The sequence below is a fragment of the Schistocerca americana genome, chromosome 2 (assembly GCF_021461395.2).
Source record: "Schistocerca americana isolate TAMUIC-IGC-003095 chromosome 2, iqSchAmer2.1, whole genome shotgun sequence".
In the NCBI taxonomy this organism is placed as follows: Eukaryota; Metazoa; Arthropoda; class Insecta; order Orthoptera; family Acrididae; genus Schistocerca; species Schistocerca americana.
This window is the reverse complement of record NC_060120.1, coordinates 585,721,775-585,733,476: the sequence shown is the minus strand read 5'-3', so window position 1 is coordinate 585,733,476 and position 11,702 is coordinate 585,721,775. Positions and strand designations below refer to the sequence as shown.

The window sequence follows — 11,702 nt, the reverse complement described above, 5'->3', positions numbered from 1 at the left end:
TCCTGAACCCACTGATTCCATATTCTGCTAACAGGTATTGGATCTCGACCAACGCGAGTAGCAATGTTGCGATACGATAAATCGCGCTAGGCTACAATCCGACCTTTAGCAAAGTCGGAAACGTGTTGGTACCTATTTCTCCTTCTTACACGAGACATCGCAACAACGTTTCACCAGGCAACGCCGGTCAACTGCTGTTTGTGTATGAGAAATCGGTTGGAAACTTTCTTCATGTCAGCACGTTGTAGGTGTCGCCACCGGCGCCAGCCTTGTGTGAATGCTCTGAAAACCTAATCATTTGCATATCACAGCATCTTCTTCCTGTCGGTAAATTTCGCGTCTGTAGCACTTCATTTCGTGGTGTAGCAATTTTAATGGCCAGTAGTGACTATCATATGCGCTACTTATTGACCTTAAACCTTAACTGAGGAATAGGTCCAGAACGTACACACGTCCTACCTGTGTTTAAGATCCAGTCATTCTTATGCAATTTTTTCACTTCGTACTAATTCTCCCTCCATTTTCTTTTCAGTTTCTGACATTTGTAATGCGATTCCCCCTTCATTTCGTCTTTATTTCCGTCTTTTGAATTATTCATCCAATTTTTATCATCCTTTTGCGATTCCCTCAGCACCTCGAAAAAGATATCATTCCTTGACGTGCCACATCTCTCATTATCGCCTTCTAATCCTTGTTATTCATTCACGTACCGGGTTCTCTATGCGATGCGAATCTTTTCATTACTTGTGACGTTTATTGTCTTACCAGACACCTAAATCTTCAATAGATAATCTTCTAAACCATCTTAGAAAAATGGAATTTCAAACATTTTTGTAGTATTCTTGCAATCCTACCTCCGCCTTCTTTTCTCGAATTTCGTTTAGTGTCCTTAAATTATACAATTTGTCTACATTTATTTGTTTTGTTACTCCTTTAGCACGCAATACACGTTTTACAAATAGTCTCTATTCTTCTTGAAACAATGCTCTACTTATTAATCTTGCTCCATTACACACATTGTTCAAAATGGTTCAAATGGCTCTGAGCACTATGGGACTTAACATCTATGGTCATCAGTCCCCTAGAACTTAGAAGTACTTAAACCTAACTAACCTAACGACATCACACAACACCCAGTCATCACGAGGCAGAGAAAATCCCTGACCTCGCCGGGAATCGAACCCGGGAACCCGGGCGCGGGAAGCGAGAACGCTACCACACGACCACGAGCTGCGGACTCACATTGTTAATAACCCTTTTATTACCCCTCCCACGTCAACAGTGAAAGTTAAGACTGTAAGACGCTTTTCTAGTAATTCGGTAGCGATAGATTACCATTTGTTAGCAAAGTCGTATGTAGTAACAAATCTGTGTAATGCAAACACTTCCTCATAAGTTAGCTTTATGTATATGTGCCCGACTGAGAAGGACAAGTTGTGGTTCTTTCCTATGAGCGCTGCTTCCTGTGCTCCGTCTGTGTCACATTTTAGATTTTGTAACACAGCCCTAGTCCCACTTTTTAGCACTTCTCTGCGAGCGCAGTTTCTGCACACCGAGTAAAAAATGTATAGATCTGCGACAGACTATTTCAACTACAAGAAACTGTAGCTTGTAAGTAATTAGAATGATTCAAATGGCTCTGAGCACTATGGGACTTAATATCTGAGGTCATTAGTCCCCTAGATCTTAGAACTACTTAAACCTAACTAACCTAAGGACATCACACACATCCATGCCCGAGGCAGGATTCGAACTTGCGACCATAGCAGCAGCGCAGTTTCGGACTGAAGCGCCTAAAATAGCTCGGCCACAGCGGCTGGCTAGTAATTAGAATCTCTCTCTCTCTCTCTCTCTCTCTCTCTCTCTCTCTCTCTCTCTATCTTCTTCTCTCTCGAGTACAATCAACATAGTGTAAAAAGTGCATCAGGCAAGTCAGGCAGAATCCATCATATTCCAGGCGTATTCCAAATACCGCATTAAACAGGGTTTTACGAACTGCAAATTAAAACTGAAGAAATTTCAAAAAATGGTTCAAATGGCTCTGAGCACTATGGGACTTAACATCTATGGTCATCAGTCCCCTAGAACTTAGAACTAATTAAACCTAACTAACCTAAGGACAGCACACAACACCCAGCCATCACGAGGCAGAGAAAATCCCTGACCCCGCCGGGAATCGAACCCTGGAACCCGGGGGTGATGATGGACCGAAATGACAACGCAAGAGAATTATAAAACATGTCTAGATCAGGAAAAGCCCGAATTTTGAGCGGTGGAAACAGACCTACAACCAGCCTTGCAGACCACGCTGACAGTTTTAGAATGACAGCTGGAGTGGGGTATTTGTTGAGGGTGATCTGTGTAGGATTGCGACGGCTTGATGACAGAAGTGGTTACGAGAAGGTTCCAAATACGTGAACTAGAGGAGCATCGACTGGTTCTCGTATTTTATTCTCTTTCATCTATGCTACTTTCGTCTGACAGAAACTTCTAAACCGATCTACCTTCCATAGAACATATCCTGCTAAATATATCCTGATAACTATACGTAATAGCTCTTTTTATCGTCAGCATGGTAGTCACCACGCTAAAAATGTACGTGCTGCAACAGCAGAAAATGAACAAAGTCGAATGAACGGGATTACAGTCGTCTTCTCAATGTAACTGCATACACCTGGCCTGAGTTCAGTTGCTGATTGACAGCCAATTTTCATTCCTCTGAAAGAGTTACAAAAACCGAAGCCACCGGACATACTAAAATTGCGTTCCAGTTCGGGACTCGAACTTGAGAGTTTTGCTTTTTGGCTACAGCCCTTTTATAGGGTAAGCAATACGAGTGCGCCCAATGGTGAAAGCACTTTGATTTTCTTTTGGCAGCTTTTTTCCGTGAAATGCAAGGTCCAGCTTCGAGTCCATGTTCGGCACATGCAGAATTTTATTGCAGCGTGTATTACTGCACAGGATGTGACTAATCTATTTTGTACCATATTATCTCTCTCCTATGAGCGCTGGTCTACCAGAGTAACCACGAGAGCTTCCCTGAGTTTGTAACAGAAGGTACTGGCAGAATGAAGTCTTCGGTCAGAAATGACGTTCACTCGGTTGGCAAAGTGCCTTGCCTACAAATACAGGGTAAAGGTCCAAGTCTTGAAAATGTACAGATTTTTAATCCATTAGATAAATTCTGTACGTTCAGCGCTCCGCTAGAAATTGAAAGTTTTATTTGCACTGAAAGATTTATTTCTCGTATTTCAGTAGGAGAAATGCGTACATACGTCTAGCGCAAATTAATGGCATTTTAATGGAGCTGAAGGACGGATCTACACTCCAGCGCCAAGGAAACTGGTATAAGCATGCTTATGCAAATACAGAGATATGTAAACAGGCAGAATACGGCGATGCGGTCGGCAACGCCTATGTAAGGCAACTGTCTGGCGCAGTTGTTAGATCGGTTACTACTGCAATGGCAGGCTATTAAGATTTAAGTGAGTTTCAACGTGGTGTTATAGTCGGCGCAAGAGCGACGGAACTCAGCATCTCCGAGGTAGCGATGAAGTGGGGATTTTCCCGTACGGCCATTTCACGAGTGTACCACGAATATCAGGAAACCGGTAAAACATCAGATCTCCGACATCGCTGTGGTCGGGAAAAGATTCTGCAAGAATGGGTCCAACCATGACTGAAGAGAATCGTTCCACGTGACAGAAGTCCAACCATACCGCAAATTGCTGCACATTCCAATGGTGGGCCATCAGCAAGTGTCAGCATGCGAACCATTCAACAAAACATCATCGATATGGGCTTTCGGAGACGAAGGCCCACTCCTCTACCCTTGATGACTGCAGAAAAAAAAGCTTTGCGACTCACCTGGGCCCGTCAACACCGACATTATACTGTTGATGACCGGAAACATGTTGCCTGCTAGGAGTAGTCTCGTTTCAAATTGTATCGAGCGGATGCACGTGTACGGGTATGGAGACAACCTCATGAATCCATGGACAGCGCATGTCAGCAGAGGACCGTGGAGGCTCTGTAATGATGTGGAGCGTGAGCAGTTGGAGTGGTATGGAACCACTGATACTTCTAAATATGATTCTCACAGGTGACACATACGTAAGCATCCTATCTGATCATCTGCATCCATTCATGTCGATTGTGCATTCCGACGGACTTGGGAAATTCCAGTAGGACAATGCGACACCCCAATTGCCCAGAGTTGCCACAGAGTGGCTCCAGGAACACTCTTTTGAGCTCAAACATTCCCGCTGGTCACCAACCTCGCCAGAGATAATCATTATTGAGTATATCTGGGATATCGTGCAACGTGCTGTTCAGAAGAACCCTCGTAGTGTTACGGATTTATGTACGGCCCTGCAGAATTAATGGTATCAATTTCCTCCAGCACTAGTTCAGACATTAGTCGAGTCCTTACCACGTCGTGTTGCGGCACTTCTGCGTGCTTGCGGGAACCCTACACGATACTAGACAGGTGTACTAGTTTCTATGGCTCTTCAGTGTATTTCACATTGCTATCTTAATAATGTTAGACAGGAATTTCTCTGTGACGTCCAGTTTTCAATGGCGATGCAGTATGCGAAAGTGTCCTAGCCTCAACTACTCACAGCCTCGTTTGCACCCTTTCGCAGGTCTTTCTTGAATTATGGATTATATTAGCTTGGTAACTGAGAATTGAACTGACATACTACAGTGAACTCGGCAAATCCGATCCGTTGCAAACGTGGAGAGTAGGTACACTCTAAGACAAAAAAAAGACACTTTACGAAAGAAATGCCCGTATGGGACGGAAATCTGTAGATGTGATATACATGTACGGACAAACAAATGGTTACAATTTGAGAAAAATTAGTTGGCTTATTCAAGAGAAAGAGATTCAGAAATTTGGCTCTTATACAAACTGTTATTCAGCTTGGCATTGATTGATGGTGTTGTTGGATGTCCTCCTGAGGGATATCGTGCCAAATGCTGTGCAACTGGAGCGTTAGATCGTTAAAATCCCGAGCTGGTTGGAGGGCTCTGCCCATAATGCTGCAAAAATTCTCAATTGGGGTGAGATCCGGCCACGTTGCTGGACAAGGTTGGGTTTGGCAATCGTGAAGACAAGCGATAGAAACTCTCGCCGGGTGGGAGCAGGCATTATCTTGTTCAAATGTAAATCTAGGATGGCTTACCATGAAGGCCAACGAAACGGGTTGTAGGATATCGTCGACTAACCCCTGCGGTGTAAGGGTGTCGCGGATGACGATCAAAGAGGTCCTGCTATGAAAAGAAATGGCAAACCCAGATCTTGAGTCCTGTCGGGGCTTATGGCGAGCGACTGTCAGGTTGGTATCCCACAGTGGTCCAGGGCGTCTCCAGACACGTCTTCGGCTGAAATCTCATTGACTGGAGTATAATCGTCTTCAGCGATGAATTCCGCTTCCAATTGACCCATATGACCAGCGAAGAAGTGTCTGAAGACGCTCCAGACAACGGTTGGATACCAACCTGGTTGTCATCCGCCATACCACCCGGGAACCTGTAGTGATGGTCGGAGATGCCATTTTTTCTCATAGCAGGACACCTTCGGTTGTCATCCACAGCACACATACAGCAGAGTTGTGTGTCGAGACATTCGACGCTCTGTTTCGTTGCCCTTCATGACAAACTATCCAGGACCTACATTTCAGCAAGATAATGCCTGCCCGCACACGATGAGAGTTTCTTCAGTTTCTCTTAGTGCTTGCCAAATCCAACCTAGGCCAGCAAGGTTGCCGAATCGTTCCTCAATTGAGAACGGTTGGAGCATTATGGGCAGGGCTCTCCAACCAGCTCGGGATTTTAACGATATAACGCCAGTTGCACAGAATTTGGCGCAATAACCCTCAGGAGGAGATCCAACAACTCCATCGATCAGTGCCAAGTTGAATAACATCTTGTATAAGTTCCAGAGGGGAACTAGCACGTTACTGACTTACCACATTTCTGAATCTCTTTCTCTTGAACAAATAAACCAGTTTTTCTGAAATTTTAATCATTTGTTCGTCTGTACATGTACATCACGTCTACAGATTTCCGTCCAATTCGGATAACTTCTTCGTGATTGGCTTTTTTGTCTTATATATTGCTAAGGCAACGGCCCTGCCGCAGTGGCTACCCCGGTTTCCGTGAGATCACCGAAGTTGAGCCCAGTCGGGCGTGGCTGGCACTTGGATGGGTGACCATCCAGGCCGCCATGCGCTGTTGCCATTTTTCGGGGCGCACTCAGCCTCGTGATGCCAACTGAGGAGCTACTCGACCGAATAGTAGTGGCTTCGGTCATGAATACCATCATAACGACCGGGAGAACGGTGTGCTGATCCCACGCCCCTCCTACCCGCATCCTCCACTGAGGATGACACGGCGGTCGGATGGTCCCGGTAGGCCACTCGTGGACTGAAGATGGAGTGCTATATATTGCTAACTGTGCCATAGCAGCGAAATAAGCAACATACATTGGACGGAGGACACAAATTCATTGACGTAACAACTGAACTTGAAATATTGCACAAAATCAAAGCAGTATCTAACAGGAATGTATATTAAACAGTACTACTGTGGTTGAATTTCCAAAAAAGTATCTGAAAGTGTCTACTCCAAAAAATTATCTTTTCTGAACACGGACCGCAAATGAGACGTTATGGGTGCAACACGCACAAGGTCGATTCTTCTTCCAACTACTGTAGGGTGCGGATGCGGAGACGAAGATCTAACTTAACCGAACGGGCAGTTTGAAAAGTTCACTGTATTTACAAAACTGGTAATGTATGCTGTGGCCAGCTAATCGCGAGGCTTGTACTTAAATCTTCGTAAGTAAAATTAATCAGATCACAAAGTATTTGCAGCACAATAATAGTTAGTAAAGAGAATTTTTCTGTTGTTTGCGTTAGAACAAAATTTCCAGAATGATGCAATAGCTTACACACTGCAAGCATCACATTTAAATCGCTGTACACCAATAAAATGCCCTCTTGAAAATGAGAATTACTTTCCGAAACAGGTCTCATGTAAAGTAAGCTATATTAACACAATGATTAACAACAGTAAGTCTACTGGTGTTATAACTGAAACCCTGTTATCTAGTAACGTACAATAGTGAGAAAATATCTTTCATGAGTAAACGGAACGAGAAAAACCGATGTGATTAAAACTGTACCGCAAGGGGAACAAATAACTGAAGCTATGTCGACGGATACGATCGATAGTCTGCAAGAACAATTAGTGATCCACATATCAGTACTGCCAGTCCGTGCTCCCAATTTTGAAGCTTGTGACGTTTCCTATGTTCTGCCTCGACGATTTTCACTGGATGTTAAATGGTCGACTAAAGTTATCTGCATAATAAGATCTTCCACAGCGACGGGAAAGCTTGCCAGAAGAGCAGCAAACGACGCGCATACGACGACCGCTCCGGCGCTGATATGAAATAGCCGGCGCTCGGGAACCTGACGTGGCACAGAAATGGCGGAGCCGGGGCCATGTAAGCCGGCCGATTTCGTTGTCCTCGTTGTTTCCTTTGAGGCGGTAATGTATGTGTTGTCGGTAATAACAGTAAATCTGCCCGGCCAGATAGACAATGGCCGACTGCGCGTCAGCCTGGCCGCGGTCCAATTCTGCTGCGGAGCGCCGGCTGGAGACGTCAGCGGAACGGCCGGCGGACCGCTGGAGCTGGAGCTGCAGCTGCAGCGAGGTCAGGCTTGTTTTCTTGTGGCGGCTCTCCCCTGGCGATGTCACATATCTCTCCGGGCCCGAAAACTGATGGGGGCTACCAAGCGTTCATCGCAGAAACTGATGTAGGAGATGGTTCCGTCCAGGGCACATTACCAAGTATGACCAGAAAAAGTACCACTAAATGGCGAATTATGAGTAAAAGTGAGAGAGCTCGGGTGAGGGGAAACGATAGACGGGATAAGGCGACGTTGAAAGAGGGAGAGACAGAGATTATTCTCCGATTGAAACGGAAGGTGTTACACCAACATACCAGTCCGATATTTCCGATATTCTGTAGTAATGTTACAAGCTTTCAGAGATGAAGGAGCAAGTACATGCATCAATATGAGGTAAGATACCCTCGTCTGGAAACGACCGAGTCGAATGCTATACACGAAAATAGTTCTGATATTTCTGACAGTAGACATCTTCTTTTACAATCTCTTTGCTTTCTATATTTTTGGGAAGAAAAAGTTGTATAGGAAACAAGGGACTGTAAAATGTACACCTTAAGAGCCGTGAGCACCTGTTCAGTGGGCGAGATTTGTTTCAAGGCAGCTTCGATGAACGAGTGCACTTCAGAGCCCGTGTTTGCTATGCAGTTTTTCTTGTTTTGGTCCATACTATAGCACTCCGTCTTCAGATCACAAGTGATACATCGGGACCATCCGACCACCGTGTCATCCTAGTTGAGGATGCGGAGACGACGGGTGATCAGCACACCGCTCTCCCGGTCGCTATGATGGTTTTCTTGGGCCGCAGCCGCTACTATTCGGTCGAGTAGCTCCTCAATTGGCATCACGAGCCTGAGTGCACCCCGAAAAATGCCAACAGCGCATGGCGGCCTGGAGGGTCACCCATCCAAGTGCCGACCACGCCCGACTGCGCTTAACTTCGGTGATCTCACGGGAACCGGTGTATCCACTGCGGCAAGGCCGTTGCCTTTAGTCCACACTAACTCCTACCTTATTACGAAAAGGCAAACCTACATGTATAGCGTTTGTAGACTTTGAAAAGCTTCTGACAATTTTGACTCGAATACTTTTTCTGAAATTCTGAAGGTAGCAGGGGTAAAATACAAGGAGCTAAAGGCTATTTACAATTTGTACGGAAACCAGACGGCAGTTATAAGAGTGGAGGCGCATGAAAGGGAAACAGTGGTTGAGAAGGGAGTGAGACAGGCTTGTAGACTAGCCTCGATATTATTCAGTCTGCTCAGGGAGCAAGCAGTAAAGGAAGCCAAAGGAAAATTTGGTGTAGGGAATGAAGTCCAGGGAGAAGAAATAAAAACTTTGAGGTCTACCGATGACATTGTAATTCTGCCAGACTTGGACTTGGAAGAGCGGTTGAGCGGTATGGACAGTGTCTTGGAAGAAAGGTATCAGATGAACATCAATAAAAGCAAAGAAAGAATAATGGAATGTAGTCGAATTAAATCAAGTGACGCTGAGGAAATTAGATTAGGAAACGAGACACTTAAAGTATTATATGAGTTTGCTATTTGGGCATTAAAATAGCTGATAATTGTCGGAGTAGAGAGGATATAAAAAGTAGACTGGCAGTGGCACGTAGAATATAGATTTAGGTGTTAGCAGGTCTTTTCTGGAATTATCTGTATAAAGTGTAACCAAGTGTGGAAGTGAAACATGGACGACAAACAGCTTAGACAAGAAGACAATAGAAGCTTTTGAAATGCGGCACTACAGACGAATGCTGATGTTTGGATGGGTTGATTACGTGAGTAATGAGGAGGTACTGAACATAATTGGGGAGATAAATTTGTGGCACGACCTGATTAGATCAAGAAATCGTTTGATAGGACACGTTCTGACACATGAATTGATCACCAATGTGGAGGGTAAAAATCTTAGAAGAGGCTCAAGAGATGAATACAGTAAACAGGTGCAGAAAGATGTAGGTTGCGGTAGTTATACGGAGATGAAAAGTCTTGCAATAGAGTAGCGTGGAGAGGTGCATCAAACCAGTCTTCGGACCTAAGACCACAACACCACTTCCTCCCAAAACACAGAAGCAAAGAGCTTGCAGTAGAAGAGGTCCCCTGTAAGACGTTAGAAAGATTTTTGCTTATAACTTTCGACATGGTCATTTTCTTACACTTCAAATTGACACAGTTACCCTTCTCCATCATCCATGAAAGTCTCATCACGGAATCACCTTGCATATTGAATTTGTGATGTTCATCACATAACGGGTGTTAAATGACTAAGCTGTCGTTCCATTCGGAACTGATATCATCGCCCACATCAGTATGATGCGTGTCCCGCAATGGCGCGAATACCCTGTTGTATTAGTTGTGGCATGGAAGCAAACAGCCTCTGAATGTCATTTGATGGATTTCTTACCATGCCTAAAAAACATGTTTTGCCATTTCATGACGATTTCTGATTGTAAGTTGATATGTAGTAATACGTCTTCCTATCTCATTCCATACATCATCTATGGATGACTTCTCAGCAGACTGGGCAGGGCACTCAAGAATCTAAACATTCCTCAACATTTTGGTGTAAGCTACAGTGGTAGGTGCTGCATTATTTTGCTGCAGTATTCCATTTGCTATACTGGTCGTGAAGAATATACTAAGAGGATTTAACGTTGTTGCCATAAACTGGGGAGCAACCAATCTCTTCAACAGTAACCAAATCAGCCCTATGTCATAGCCAGTATCCCCCCTCCCACCCACCTCCCCACACACACCATTATTCGTGGAGTTGGAGAGGTGTGGTCTCGAGAATCAGTGCTTCTTGTGACTACTCACACAGTCGATTAGAGACATGTTGTCGAGGATCTGACCAACACAAACAGAAACGAGGCATCGCTGAACACTACAGAATTCCACTCAACGTCTCAGTTCACTCTGTCTGTACACTATGTAAGTCACAGTTGTGTATGGCATGATGTTGTTGTTGTTGTGGTCTTCAGTCCTGAGACTGGTTTGATGCAGCTCTCCATGCTACTCTACCCTGTGCAAGCTTCTTCATCTCCCAGTATCTACTGCAGCCTACATCCTTCTGAATCTGCTTAGTGTATTCATCTCTTGGTCTCTCTCTACGATTTTTACCCTCCACGCTGCCCTCCAATACTAAATTGGTGATCCCTCGATGTCTCAGAACATGTCCTACCAACCGATCCCTTCTTCTAGTCAAGTTGTGCCACAAGCTCCTCTTCTACCCAATTCTATTCAATACCTCCTCATTAGTTATGTGATCTACCCATCTAATCTTCAGCATTCTTCTGTAGCACCACATTTCGAAAGCTTCTATTCTCTTCTTGTCTAAACTATTTATCGTCCATGTTACACTTCCATACATGGCTACACTCCATACAAATACTTTCAGAAACGACTGCCTGACATTTAAATCTATACTCGATGTTAACAAATTTTTCTTCTTCAGAAACGCTTTCCTTGCCATTGCCAGTTGAAAGATGGCTACATTGAGTCACAGCGCCAGAGATTGCGCCAAAGAGTTTTATTCCGCGGCCTCCACTGGCAGTGCTTGTTCAGAAGTTGTGGTGGTTAGTGCTTTGCTGAGAGGATGTTGATAGGTGTATTATTTGAGGCCATGTCGTGTGCAGTTGTTTTGATGGGCTAGACAGCAGATGTTGTTCGAATGGAGATGTTGTAATGATCAGAGTGTATTTTTAGTCAAAATATATGAAGGTAAAAAACATTTTTTTTATTTTTTCCTAACTAACAATGTCTCTTGGTCACAGGTTGAGTCAACAAAGCATCTGGCTTGTGTTCATTTATTAGACTGTAATTCGGGTTTCTATGCGCAATTATAGTATTTCAGTTTTATTTAATTAATTCAGTGTAAATGGTATTTAAAATATCTTGTCTTATTGAGGAAGAACCGTGCCAGATGTGTACGTTGAATCACACTTCCACACACAGAACAGTTACACTTGTGCTTTGTTGTTCCGTAGTTATTGTTTCG

At 44.2% G+C, this 11,702-nt stretch overlaps 1 pseudogene; it reads right to left on the bottom strand.

Annotated features, from left to right (window-relative positions):
• Window positions 1-8,571: 8,571 nt before the first annotated feature.
• LOC124597078 lies at window positions 8,572-8,689 on the bottom strand (annotated as a pseudogene).
• Between the last annotated feature and the right edge of the window lie 3,013 nt (window positions 8,690-11,702).